Source organism: Myxocyprinus asiaticus, chromosome 28 (assembly GCF_019703515.2).
Source record: "Myxocyprinus asiaticus isolate MX2 ecotype Aquarium Trade chromosome 28, UBuf_Myxa_2, whole genome shotgun sequence".
Lineage (NCBI taxonomy): Eukaryota > Metazoa > Chordata > Actinopteri > Cypriniformes > Catostomidae > Myxocyprinus > Myxocyprinus asiaticus.
Window position 1 is genome coordinate 44,705,659 of NC_059371.1, and position 14,169 is coordinate 44,719,827.

Here is a 14,169-nt window from a genome sequence, read left to right on the forward strand (position 1 = left end):
AGGAGTTCCAGAGAAGGCCAGCAGCAATTAGAATTTGTCCTGCCCCAACTGTCAAAACTCAAAATAGGGATGGGCAATAGGCTACCACTTATTTTCTTTTCGATCCGATACCAAGTACTTTTAGGCCAGTATCGCTGATATCGATACCAATACCGCTACCTCTATTCAATTTAATTTGAACGAATTCTTTGGATAAAATCAGTAACTTAAATTATTACTTACATTTTTTACATACACTATATTGCCAAAAGTATTCGCTCACCCATCCAAATAATTGAATTCAGGTGTTCCAATCACTTCCATGGCCACAGGTGTATAAAATGAAGCACATAGGCATGCAGACTGCTTCTACAAACATTTGTGAAAGAATGGGCCGCTCTCAGGAGCTCAGTGAATTCCAGCGTGGTACTGTGATAGGATGCCACCTGTGCAACAAGTCCAGTCGTGAAATTTCCTCGCTACTAAATATTCCACAGTCAACTGTCAGTGGTATTAAAAACAAAGTGGAAGCGATTGGGAATGACAGCAACTCAGCCACGAAGTGGTAGGCCACGTAAAATGACAGAGCGGGGTCAGCGGATACTGAGGCGCATAGTGCGCAGAGGTCGCCAACTTTCTGCAGAGTCAATCGCTACAGACCTCCAAAGTTCATGTGGCCTTCAGGTTAGCTCAAGAACAGTGCGTAGAGAGCTTCATGGAATGGGTTTCCATGGCCGAGCAGCTGCATCCAAGCCATACATCACCAAGTGCAATGCAAAGCGTCAGATGCAGTGGTGTAAAGCACGCCGCCACTGGACTCTAGAGCAGTGGAGACGCATTCTCTGGAGTGATGAATCACGCTTCTCCATCTGGCAATCTGATGGACGAGTCTGGGTTTGGCAGTTGCCAGGAGAACGGTACTTGTCTGACTGCATTGTGCCAACTGTGAAGTTTGGTGGAGGGGGGATTATGGTGTGGGGTTGTTTTTCAGGAGCTGGGCTTGGCCCCTTAGTTCCAGTGAAAGGAACTCTGTATGCTTCAGCATACCAAGAGATTTTGGACAATTCCATGCTCCCAACTTTGTGGGAACAGTTTGGGGATGGCCTCTTCCTGTTCCAACATGACTGCGCACCAGTGCACAAAGCAAGGTCCATAAAGACATGGATGAGCGAGTTTGGTGTGGAAGAACTTGACTGGCCTGCACAGAGTCCTGACCTCAACCCGATAGAGCACCTTTGGGATGAATTAGAGTGAAGACTGCGAGCCAGGCCTTCTCGTCCAACATCAGTGTCTGACCTCACAAATGCGCTTCTGGAAGAATGGTCAAAAATTCCCATAAACACACTCCTAAACCTTGTGGAAAGCCTTCCCAGAAGAGTTGAAGCTGTTATAGCTGCAAAGGGTGGGCCGACATCATATTAAACCCTATGGATTAAGAATGGGATGTCACTTAAGTTCATATGCGTCTAAAGGCAGATGAGCGAATACTTTTGGCAATATAGTGTATGTATAGGCCTAAACAGAACATTATTTGGCTGCTTTGTTTACCCTTTAAAAATTTGTAAGTATAAGCAACATATAAAACCACAAAATTAACCATAGATATTTGTATATTGTTACTATTACTAAAACCAATTTACCAATAAAACCATGGTTGTGTCAAAACCTTGCTTTCTGCCAAAGAGAGAGAGAGAGAGAGAGAAAATCATGGTTAATACAATATTACTACAGTAAATCCATGGTAAGTTTTCATAAGGGTATCATTTATTAACGAGGATTACAGATCATTATCAATGTTTTAACAACTGTAAATTTAAATAAACCTGTAAAAAACTGTCACACAAGCCCATTATAATACATGTCATGTCTAGGTTTGTCATTACTTAGTGTCAGTAACTCCAGATGCTAAATCGAAAAACGAATGAATGCAACGGAGTTGTTTTGGTCCGTGTACATTGCGTTCATTCGTTTTTTTATTTAATAATGAAAGTAGAAAAATTAGAAAACGGCACATTTATTTGTTTATTCGGCTAATTGCCTAAAGGCTTGACATTTTCTGGAATTTTCCAAGCTGCTTAAAGGCACAGGTAACTTAGTTTTTGACCTCAGTTTGATTTGCATATTTGACCTGTTTTTTGACGTCAATGCTGATGTCTTTTCAACATCAATTGCCCACTGGGTTGTCAGCTTAAAAGGTAATTTAGAGACCTCAAAATTGCATTTCAGCAAAAATTCCAGCCCTCCAACTCTGTTGAATAAACATTTAGGTATATGGAACCATACTGCATTAGGTTGTGCCAAAAATGTTTTTACCCAATTTAATTTGTGTATTCCAATCATGGATTCAAATTCAATGGCTTTCAACCCACCATTATTATAATCTTTAATTATCTGGGACTTTTTTATATAGTGGGTTTTGTTTTTCTATATAAAGTTAAAAATTGTAAATTTTTAAAAATGGGGGATGTAAAGAGAGTAACATGAATAAATTAGTTAAAGCCTTCTGCTTTAGTCAAAAGAATTCTACCCAATATCGACAGATCTCTTATAAGCCAATAATTTAAGGAGTTTTTCATACTTTCAAATTTCTCCTCTGTTTATTTGTTCCCTTGTATTTATATCTTTTGACATTGTTATACCAAGGTATTTTACTTAACAGGAATGGATTCAATAATTTTCTCATCACATGAGTACAGAGGTAGCAGTTCACATTTTTTCAAATTTAAGCACAGACCAGATGCTCTTGAAAATAATGCAGTGATGTTCAGGGCTTTACTAATTATGGATTTATCTTTTAAGAAAATTACTGTGTCGTCCACAAATTGACTAATACAGTATTCATAATCAAAAATGGTAATTGCTTTTAAATGAGGATGGTTCACTATTAAGTAAGCTAGCATTTGAGTACATAATATAAACAGTTTGGGTGAAACTGGACATCCCTGTCTAATCCCACATAAAATGTTAATTTTTGGTGACATTCCAGGGTTGAGAGATATATAACTATAAATATTGTTATAAAACATTTTAATAACCTTGCAAAACTCTTCTCCAAACCCAAGCATTGTAAGTGTTGTAAACATAAACTCATGTTCCACAGTATCGAATGCCTTAAAAAAGTCAATAAATAAAATGAGGCTATCTGACTGAATCATTGATTGATAATCAATCATATCCAAAATTAGTCTAACATGATTTTGGATATATCTTCCCCTTGATGAATGCTGATTGATATTCTTCTACAAGTTTCACAAGAACAAGTTTAAGACGATTAGCATACACTAAGGCAAGTAATTTATAATCATTACATAATAGAGTTATTGGTCTCCAATTATCTAGTGTTCACAGTTGTTTCTTGGGTTTAGGTAGCAAAATTATTAAACCTGTTTTCATGGTTGGGGATAAACACCCATTCTGACTGCATTCCAAAAGTGCATTATATAGAAGCTTCCTAATATCATTCCAAATGTATTTTAAAAATTCTGTTGATAAACCATCAATTCCTGGTGATTTGCCACTTTTCATTTGTTTTAATGCAGTATCTATGTCCGTTATTTTTAAATCCTCTTCAAGTATTTATCATCCTTGTTCAGTTTTTGGATGTTGTCCTTGATATTTACAAATAAAGAGTCACAATCTGATTCATTGTATTTAGATTTATAAAGGTTTTCATAGAAAAGCCAAATTTCGTCCTGAACCATTTTTTGATCTTCTATTATAATATCATTAATCATACGTTTTTTTTCTTTGACTGTCTTTGTTTTTCTAGGCCAAAAAAGTAAGATGAACCTTTTCACTTTTTTCAATTCATCTTGCTCTTGATCGAACACAAGCTCCATTTGCTTTATTTAAATGCATCTCATCCAATTGCAATTGTAAGGATTTTAATTTTGTATTGTTTTCTGGAGATAGTTGTGTGCTACTTGACAATGAATTTATTTCTTCAATTAGTTCCTTTTGTTTTGGTTTTCTAGCCGCAGATATACCTTTACCTGTTTCTATGGCTATTTGTTTAACCTTAAATTTAAACCAGACATGTTTACATGTCAAGCTTTTCAACGTCTTCAATGAGAGACATCACCTGTTTGCGAAAACTGTTATTCTGTAACAAGTCATTGTTGAACTTCCAAATATTGTGAGAGATTTGAGGTTTCTTAGATAAGAAGTCAGACTAATCATACAATGATCTGTTAGTGGAGAAGCTGAAATTTTACAACCTGATATGTCATTACCTAGCTGACTAGAGATAAGCCAATAATTTAGTGTTGAACTTTGTCCGTTTCCTGAGGGATTCACCCATGTATTTTGCATACTGTTCGGATTGGAAATTCTCCAGTAGTCAATCACATTTGTCGTTGTACACAAATTCAATAAGATATCATTATATACAGGATGTGGGCTTCTATGGGGCTTTCGATCCAACCATGAATCAGGGGCTATATTAAAATCTCCCCCCATTATCACGTGTAAGGGGTTTAGTGGAAAGGAGGAGGCGAGAACCGGCTTGACAACTTAAATAACAATTTATTAACCAAAAAAACACAACCAAAACACACAACTGAAAACACACAGTACAGCTGCCTGCAATTCTCTCTCTCTCGAACTGTCGTCCCCGGCCGCCTTTATCCCTCGCGCGCCCCATCAGGCTGATTGGGGACCGGGTGTGTCTCATTCCAGCCCGCCCCGCCCTCCTCGGCTCTACACACTTTATCTGTTTTATATAATATTTTCCATTTGTTAACTAATTTACTTAGATTCACAAACATTTCTCTATTAGCAACTTTGTTATTATAGCCATATATACATAATAAGATATAGAGTGTATTGTTTACCTCCACTACAATCATTAACCAATGACCCTCAGTATCCACTACATGGTCAATTACTGAGCCTATAAACCTGTTAAATAATACCATTACTCCAGCCGAATGTGAAGAACCATGCACAAAGAAGGCCGAATCTCCCCACTGAATTTTCCAGAATTTTTCATCCACTTCAGTCAAATGAGTCTTTTGTAAGAAAACACAGTTTGATTTTTGTTCCTTGCAAATCAAAAAAATAGATTTACCCTTAACACTGTTTTTCAACCCCCTAACATTTAAAGATAACAAAGAAATAAACATAACTTAATGTAACTGTTTAAAATATGCACTGAACTTTGTTCTGTTATGCAGGAGTGAACATGCTGTCCTTAAGAACTCAATAACAAAACCATACCACTTATTGGAAATTAACAGTGGTTTTTAACTTTTACAACTTTCTTCTTTTGTCTTATCTCTTTTTTCCTTTTTGTTGATTGATTAGTCAGAATATTTCCATCTGATATCGCCATATCAGAGCCGTATGATGTTAAACACAGTGACTATTACCTTTCTGGAAGCATCGATTAAGGGTCAATTCTGTGTCCGTCAATGAGTGCATAGCCTTCTCTTAGAGAAGCTTTTTTCCCTTTTTTCTGGCTTCTTGCACTAATGGCCACAACTTAGCCCACGCGTCGCGATCTTCCTTTGAAAAGTCTTCCTTGAACTGAATGTTCATTTCCTTGCAGACTCTCTTGTCCCTTGATCTTTTCCAAACTTCGTCTTGGACAGTCTGCATTGCAAACTGGATGATGATTGGTCTGGGCATCTTGTTGGTGGTGGCATCGTTCCTTTTCCCTATGAGATGGACTGTGTCCACTGTTGCCTGTATCTTGTCCACTAACCACGGAATCACCCGGGTGACAATATCAGTCACTGTCTCTCTTGCATCTTCTTTTTCTTTTTCTGGTAGGCCGATTAATCTGAGATCCCATCTTCTCTTGTATCTGGCTTGTTCCAAGCACATCTGCCTCAGTGAATCATTCTCTTATCTCAGGCACACAATTTCTTCTTTCATGTTGCCGATTTCTTCTTTGTTTTCTTTTACTGCCTGTGTATTATCTTCCATCCAACTTTCTATTATTTTTAGACATTGATCTTGCTCATCAGATCTCATAATCAGAGCTTGGATTGCATCAAAAATGACTTCATTGGTAATCTCACCTGACTGTTTCCCCCTGTCCGCCTTTGTTTTTTTTTCCTTGGGGTTGGGGCTGGGCAGTGGAGTGTATTCATGTCTTATTCTATCATCGTCTTCCATCATCACTTCAATTTCTTCTTCATCACACGCCTTCTTAAGAGCCATCAAATTGTAGTCATGGTTTGCGATCCCGGTATGGGCTTGATCAGTATTAGCCATCACGTACACATTTAAAAGTTACAGATATTAACTTAAGAGATATAGCACTTCCAAGACAAATGTCAATAGATTTTGGAGCGATTATGCCTATTGTTGGTAGGTTTCTTTGTCAAAGCATCAGTTCTAGGATGTTATAAAACTTTTTATATCAGAGCCTGCATAAATGAGTCTGCTCACTCCGCCATCTTGGTTCATCCCATCAAATCAAACTTAATTTACGCCAGTGGGTCTCAAAGTGTGGTGCGTGAAGGTATTGTATGGGGGGTGCGGAAGTCTCACCCGTTCTCAAATCACTTTCACATATTCAGAAAAAAAATGACAATACACACAAGAACCAATGTGCACAATGTCTTCACCTCTGCCTTTTCTCCTGTTTGTTTAAACTTTCAGCACCGCAGAGTGAACGACATAAAGTATGAAACAGTATCAGGTGAGTTCTCAGCTGCACTTATATAAACAAAGACATCTCGTGTGCGTCAGTTTCAAATGGGGGAAACGATGAATTAACACTAATATTTCGGTCGGTCCCTCACACAACACTATCAAATGACTTCAGAAGAATTTAAATAAACTCAGCAAAAAAAAGAAACATCCCTTTTTCAGGACACTGTATTTTAAAGATAATTTTATAAAAATCCAAATAATTTTACAGATCTTTATTGTAAAGGGTTTAAACAATGTTTTCCATGCTTGTTCTATGAACCACAAACAATTAATGATCATGCACCTGTGGAACGGTCTTTAAGACACTAACAGCTTACAGATGGTAGGGAATTAAGGTCACATTTATAAAAACTTAGGACACTAAAGAGACCTTTCTACTGACTCTGAAAAACACCAAAAGAAAGATGCCCAGGGTCCCTGCTCATCTGCATGAATGTGCCTTAGGCATGCTGCATGGAGGTATGAGGACTGCAGATGTGGCCAGGGCAATTAATTGCAATGTCTGTACTGTGAGATGCCTAAGACAGTGCTACAAGGAGCCAGGAAGGACAGCTGATCATCCTCGCAGTGGCAGACCTCGTGTAACAACACCTGCACAGGATCGGTACATCTGAATATCACACCTGCGGGACAGGTACAGGATGGCAACAACAACTGCCTGAGTTACACCAGGAATGCACAATCCCTCCATCAGTGCTCAGACTGTCAGCAATAGGCTGAGAGAGGCTGGACTGAGGGCTTGTAGGCCTGTTGTAAGGCAGGTCCTTACCAGACATCACTGGCAATAATGTCGCCTATGGGCACAAACCCACCATCGCTGGACCAGACAGGACTGGCAAAAAGTGCTCTGTACTGACGAGTCGTGGTTTTGTCTCACCAGGGGTGATGGCCGGACTCACGTTTATCATTGAAGGAATGAGCGTTACACTGATGCCTGTACTCTGGAGCGGGATCGATTTGGAGGTGGAAGGTCCGTCATTGTCTGGGGCGGTGTGTCACAGCATCATCGGACTGAGCTTGTTGTAATTGCAGGCAATCTTAACACTGTGTTACAGGGAAGACATCCTCCTCCCTCATGTGGTACCCTTCCTGCAGGCTCATCCTGACATGACCCTCCAGCATGACAATGCCACCAGCCATACTGCTCGTTCTGTGCGTGATTTCCTGCAAGACAGGAATGTCAGTGTTCTGCCATGGCCAGCGAAGAGCCCATATCTTTATCCCATTGAGCACATCTGGGACCTGTTGGATCGGAGGGTGAAGGCTAGGGCCATTCCCCTCAGAAATGTCTGGGAACTTGCAAGTGCCTTGGTGGAAGAGTGGGGTAACATCTCACAGCAAGAACTGGTAAATCTGGTGCAGTCCATGAGGAGGAGATGCACTGCAGTATTTAATGTAGCTGGTGGCCACACCAGATGCTGACTGTTACTTTTGATTCAGACCGTCCCTTTGTTCAGGGACACATTATTCCATTTCTGTTAGACACATGTCCATGAAACTTGTTGTTTATGTCTTAGTTTTTGAATCTTTTTCTGTTCATACAAATATTTACACATGTTGAGTTTGCTGAAAATAAAAGCAGCTGAAAGTGAGAGGACGTTTCTTTTTTTGCTGAGTTTATACAGTCACAATGAGCTGTGTGAAAGAGTTTAACAAAAGTCTGTTGTTGATTGTTGTAACAATGTCTTTGAGTTCTGGGCAAAGGAGGAGCCAGGAGACAGCGAACAGTGTTTCCCTTTAACTCTCACAAGGTGAGAGTTTTATTACTCTTTCGCAATGTTTAGAACAACTCAAACAAAAATAGCTCTTGATGGCCAAACACACACACACACGCACACACACATTCACGTGGTGACTCTGGTCTCTCTCCCCTCTCTGACGCTCTGATGTGCTTTTTCAGGTCTCTCTCTGCCATCACTATAATGAGAGACAGGTATTAGAGATAATTACAGCCCAGATGATGAGCCTTACCGCTCACCCTCTCCCGCAGACATGCAACAATTGTTATTTACTAAAATCAAATTAATAAAATTACAATATGAAACAAAACTTGACACTTATGTAACACTACTATGATACAGTTTGTGCCATTTACAGTTGCTATTGTCTAACAATATATAATATAATACATAGGCTATATATAATAAACAAAATTGAACAATAATATATATATATATATATATATATATATATATATATATATATATATATATATATATACAGTATAATGCACAGTTTGAACAATTATTACAATTACTTAGTGGTTCAGAATTATAATTTTTAAAAATGAACCAAACAGCGTTTGTCGGGGGCGCAAACGTATGGCGAGATGACCACAGTAATCAAAGTTGACATAAGATCCTGTGGAAGCTATGGACACAGCTATTTTTGTGTGACATTTTAACTGCTTTGAGCACAGTTGCAAAAATAGGATTTTCTTAAGTTATAGCACCCACTTGCATCAAAAATGAATGAAACTAGGCATGTTACCTCAGTGTGTTCTCTTGTCAATGTGTACAAAGTTTTGTTAAGTTTGAAAATTACACACAAGATAACACCCCAAAACATATTTATTTATATCTTAGAAATCGATTTGACATATCAAAATTTTTTGATAGCTTTTTGTCAGGAGAGTCTGTAGATGATGTATACCAGCCTTGTGCCAATCGGATAAACGGCCTAGGACATTTTCTATATGTTGTCAATTTACTTTTAGGATCACTCTGCATTTAAATAGTGCCAAATCACAATAACAGCTGCTTTTTTTAGGTTAGCTGAATCTTTATTTCTTTCATTGTTATTTTACTTGTCATACAATGAATGAAAAATTATTTTATCACCATTCATTTAGATAACTCATTAAATTTAAAGGATAAACGTATATCTTACTATTTTAGTTTATTTCCTACTACAATAATCTGCAAAGCCAATATCTTGAAACAATTTTTCTAATTTGTTTCACCTTCACTATTCAATACATAAGTTCATAAAAGGACCTTTATTGTTGTGTGGGGCTCAAATTTCTCATACTTCAGATTTCTCATATATACTTGTCCCATTTATTTGGGCTCATTATTTCTCATACTCTCCTCTCAGGTGTGACAATAAATTGTCCACAAGATACAGAACTAATTTTCTCATACATCCACATTCACACCAACACTCTCACAGACACAGAAACTTTCACACAAACACAAGGCCTTTATAAACACAGAGCTCTCAAAGAATACAATAAAATTCTAAAACGCAACTATTCTACCACCCCTCTTAGGTGACCTGCAGGATTTGCCTCTCTTGCCTTCCTGGCTTTGTAATTTTTTTATTTTCAAATTTTATCTGCTTTCATTTACTGTTATCCATCAAGGCCCCCTTAACAGTAAAAACAGATGATTGCAGGATTTGCCTACCCGGTCAAAAACCTGTCTCTCTTGCCTTCCTGGATTTTTTATTTTTTAAATTTTATCTGCTTTCATTTACTGTAATCCATCAAGGCCCCCTTAACAGTAAAAACAGATCATTGCATGCAATTATTTCTTCTGGAATCAGAACCCTTTATTCTTTTTTTGTTTTTTGTTCTTTGAATTTGGAGGAGCTTTTTGAATATCCTTACGACCACGGCCAGATTCTGGCAAGCAACACAAACTAACTATATAAGCAAAAAATGCTTACCTTTTTAAGTGGCCACTGTTTGAGTTGCTCGTCCAGCTAGCCCGTTGTGGTGTTTCATTCTGCTCCTTTCCAGTATCCCACCCTCGTCGCCAATTTGTTGTGGCTTCTGCCACCTCTGTGAAGCATCACTCTTGAAGTCTTGGGGTTTTGATGCCAGAAGATAGACTTTATTATCAGAGATAAAAAAAAGCAGAGTTGCTCCTAGCACAACTGAACTTTCAGTATTCAAACATGCCTATATACACATATCCACCAGGGCATGACCAATACACTCCATACATTTTGTTCTGTGTCTTCAGTCTGTTATTTTTAACAAAGGAACAGGAAACTATTTGAAGGAGGCCTCACCATCTGGAACCTCTTTAAGGGCTTATCCTATATTTTCTCTAGTATCAAAACATGAGACTCAAGTTTACTATATATGAGTGCCATATGTGAGCACACATTCCCTTTTAAGAGGACCTCATTTTCACTGGCCTCTACACACAAACCCACACAGTAAAATACATACTTGACTATCAGAAATAATTGGCTATATTTACATTGATTATACTTGGTTAATTTATATTTAACTTAATAAAAAATATTCCACAGGAGTGGCTGGAGTGGCTTTCCCTCTGAGGAAGGAAAGCCGCGATCGCAACGTGGACATGGTCATACTCTTGCAGTACGAGCATGAACCTTCCACGAACGCTGTCTCAGCATGTCTGGAGCCCAGACACGTAAGCGATCGAGACAGTCAGAAGGGGAGAGATAACGACTGCAACCAGAAACTGCACATAATCGGAAAGGCATCTTTAAAAAGACACTTTCTGTCAGTGCCCACTCTTTTAGAGAATATACTAATTCATGCATTCAAGACCTCAAGACTAGATTATTGTAATGCATTACTGGGAGGATGTCCAGCAAGATCAATAAATAAACTTCAATTGGTTCAAAATGCAGCAGCCAGAGTGCTGATGATAACCAAGAAATATGATCATATTAGCCCCATTTTATCATCGTTACATTGACTACCTATTAAATATCATATTAATTTTAAAATTCTGTTAACTACGTACAAAGCTTTGAATGGTCTAGCTGCGCAGTACTTAAGTGACCTTCTACCACACTATATTCCATCACATTCATTATGATCGCAAAATTCTGGCCTGTTAATAGTTCCTAGAATATCAAAATCCACAAAAGGAGGTAGATCCTTTTCATGTTTGGCTCTTTAACTATGGAATAGTCTCCCTAACACTGTTCGAGATGCAGACACACTCACTCAGTTTAAGTCTAGACTAAAGACTCATCTATTTAGCCAGACATACACTTAATTTATCCTTCAACTCACAAGTAGGCTGCTTTAGTTAGGTCTGCCAGAACCAGAAACAGTGATCATGGTCTATAACTCTGCAATAAATTGAATGGCATCTATGCTAATATTATTTTATTTGTTTCCCTGTCTCAACCTCGGGACTCCCATCCTGAGGTCACCAGAACTGGCTGGATCCAGCTCCATTCCTGCTTCATGTTGGACTCCACTGCTACGTGTCACTGTGTGATGATGATTAATAGCAGTCGGTGAGATCCAAACATCACTTCAGTATATTACGAAGGACTTCAGAGGATGAACTGATGCCAACTCCAACCATAAGACATGGGATACTTCATATGCCATTGCCTGAACCTCGGACTTAGGCTAGACCTCACCGAAATTACCAGCCAGGTTGAACTGCGATGCACCTCACTGATCTCTGCCTGCATCACCTTTGTCTAATGATAGACTACACTCTTGAAATGGAATACATAGACTATCAATTAATTGCCAACAAAACACTTCATCAGCCAACTAACAAGGACAATTGCATCTATGTGAACTTCAGCAGTTAATCCAGGATGAACTTCAAAGACATTAGTCATTAATCTTACAGTTCATACAAAATCTTTGTTTAAACACTGACCCTTAACACTTACTTAGTTTAATAATTTTAAAACCATGACTTGCACTATACATAAGTAATATTGGCATTATATTCATGATGTTATTCAGAGGGGAACTGGCCTCCACAGTGAGTCTGGTTTCTCCCAAGGTTACTTTTCTCCATTAATCAACATCTTATGGAGTTTTGTGTTCCTTGCCACAGTCGCCTTCGGCTTGCTCACTGGGTTTATAAATACAATTATTATTTAATTACTTATTTTTAAACACACTTCACAATCGTATTTTATCAAACTACACAATGATGACTCTAAGACATTATAAATATTACAGTTTTATCTTCTGTTAATGCATGATCTTCTGTAAAGCTGCTTTGAAACGATGTGTGTTGTGAAAGGTGCTATACAAATACAAATGACTTGACTTGACTTGACTTTATGACTCTAATCCTAACCCTTCTCTGGCATTGCCACCATAGCTTAAAGCCCCATACACACATGCAGCGACATCCAGCAACAAAGCGAGTAGTTCTCATTCATTTTCAATGAGAGCTGGTGACACGAGCGACAGTGACCTCTGGCAACTAGATGTGGGCATGGCGAGCGACACAGCAATGTTGAAAAAAGTTCAACTTCATGCAAATTAGGAGCGATTTTCAGGAGCCACAACCAATAGGAGAGAAGACAGTAGAGCTCACATGATCCATCTCATGACAGCCACTGTAGTGGAGTGACAAAAGATGGAGGAGAAATTGATACTTTCCGTCAGTAATTTCCCAATTTTTTACGACATGTCTCTGGCCGCGTACAGGGACAATTAAAAAAAAATTATGCATTAAAAAGCATATCTGAGATCGTGGGGATTCCAAGTTGGTTCTTAACGTAATGAACAATCAGTAATTCTAACTATTAATGTGTTGCCAGTAATATTAAATATTAATTAATACAGTAAGTGTTGAAGACATGTTGCATGTAATGCATACGATACCACATAAATAACCAGATGTAATGAATAAGCATACATTGATTGTGGAGAAACGCATGTATACACATATACACACATAAACATATATGTATATATATATATATATATATATATATGGACTGTACACTGTAGTGTATAACTTGTTTAATACAATATAATATAATGTATTCTGTGAGACACCTTGTATATACTGTATATATCTTACAGAATCAAATTTATGTTACTTCTATAATGTTGTATATTATTATATTACTGGTATAGTTACTCATTACATCTGATTATTCATATGGTATGTTATGTTGTCATAAAATAAATACATGTCTGTATATGTGTGTGTGTGTGTGTGTGTGTGTGTGTACAGGTTTAACCTCCATTGTGGGGACCAAATGTACCCACAAGGATAGTAAAACCTGAGATCACCCACATTGTGGGGACCAGCCAGCGGTCCCCACGAGGCAAATGGCTTTGTAAACATAATAAACTATGTTTTTTTGAAAATGTAAAAATGCAAAAAGGTGTGACTCTTTTTGAGAACTGCTAATTGCACCCTTAAATAGGGCAGAGGCAGCACTATCATCTCCTCCTCCACCTGCATCTGAAGACCCAGATGAGCTCTTTCTCAGTAGCCTGTTGCCGCAAATTAAAAATCTGAATTCAATGAGGGAAAGGGTTAAATTATTATAACAAACAGTTGTGCTCAAAAGTTTGCATACCCTGGCAGAAATTGTGAAATTTTCGCATTGATTTTGAAAATATGGCTGATCATGCAAAAAAAAACTGTCTTTTATTTAAGGATAGTGATCATATGAAGCCATTTATTATCACATAGTTGTTTGGCTCCTTTTTAAATCATAATGATAACAGAAATCACCCAAATGGCCCTGATCAAAAGTTTACATACCCTTGAATGTTTGGCCTTGTTACAGACACACAAGGTGACACACAGGTTT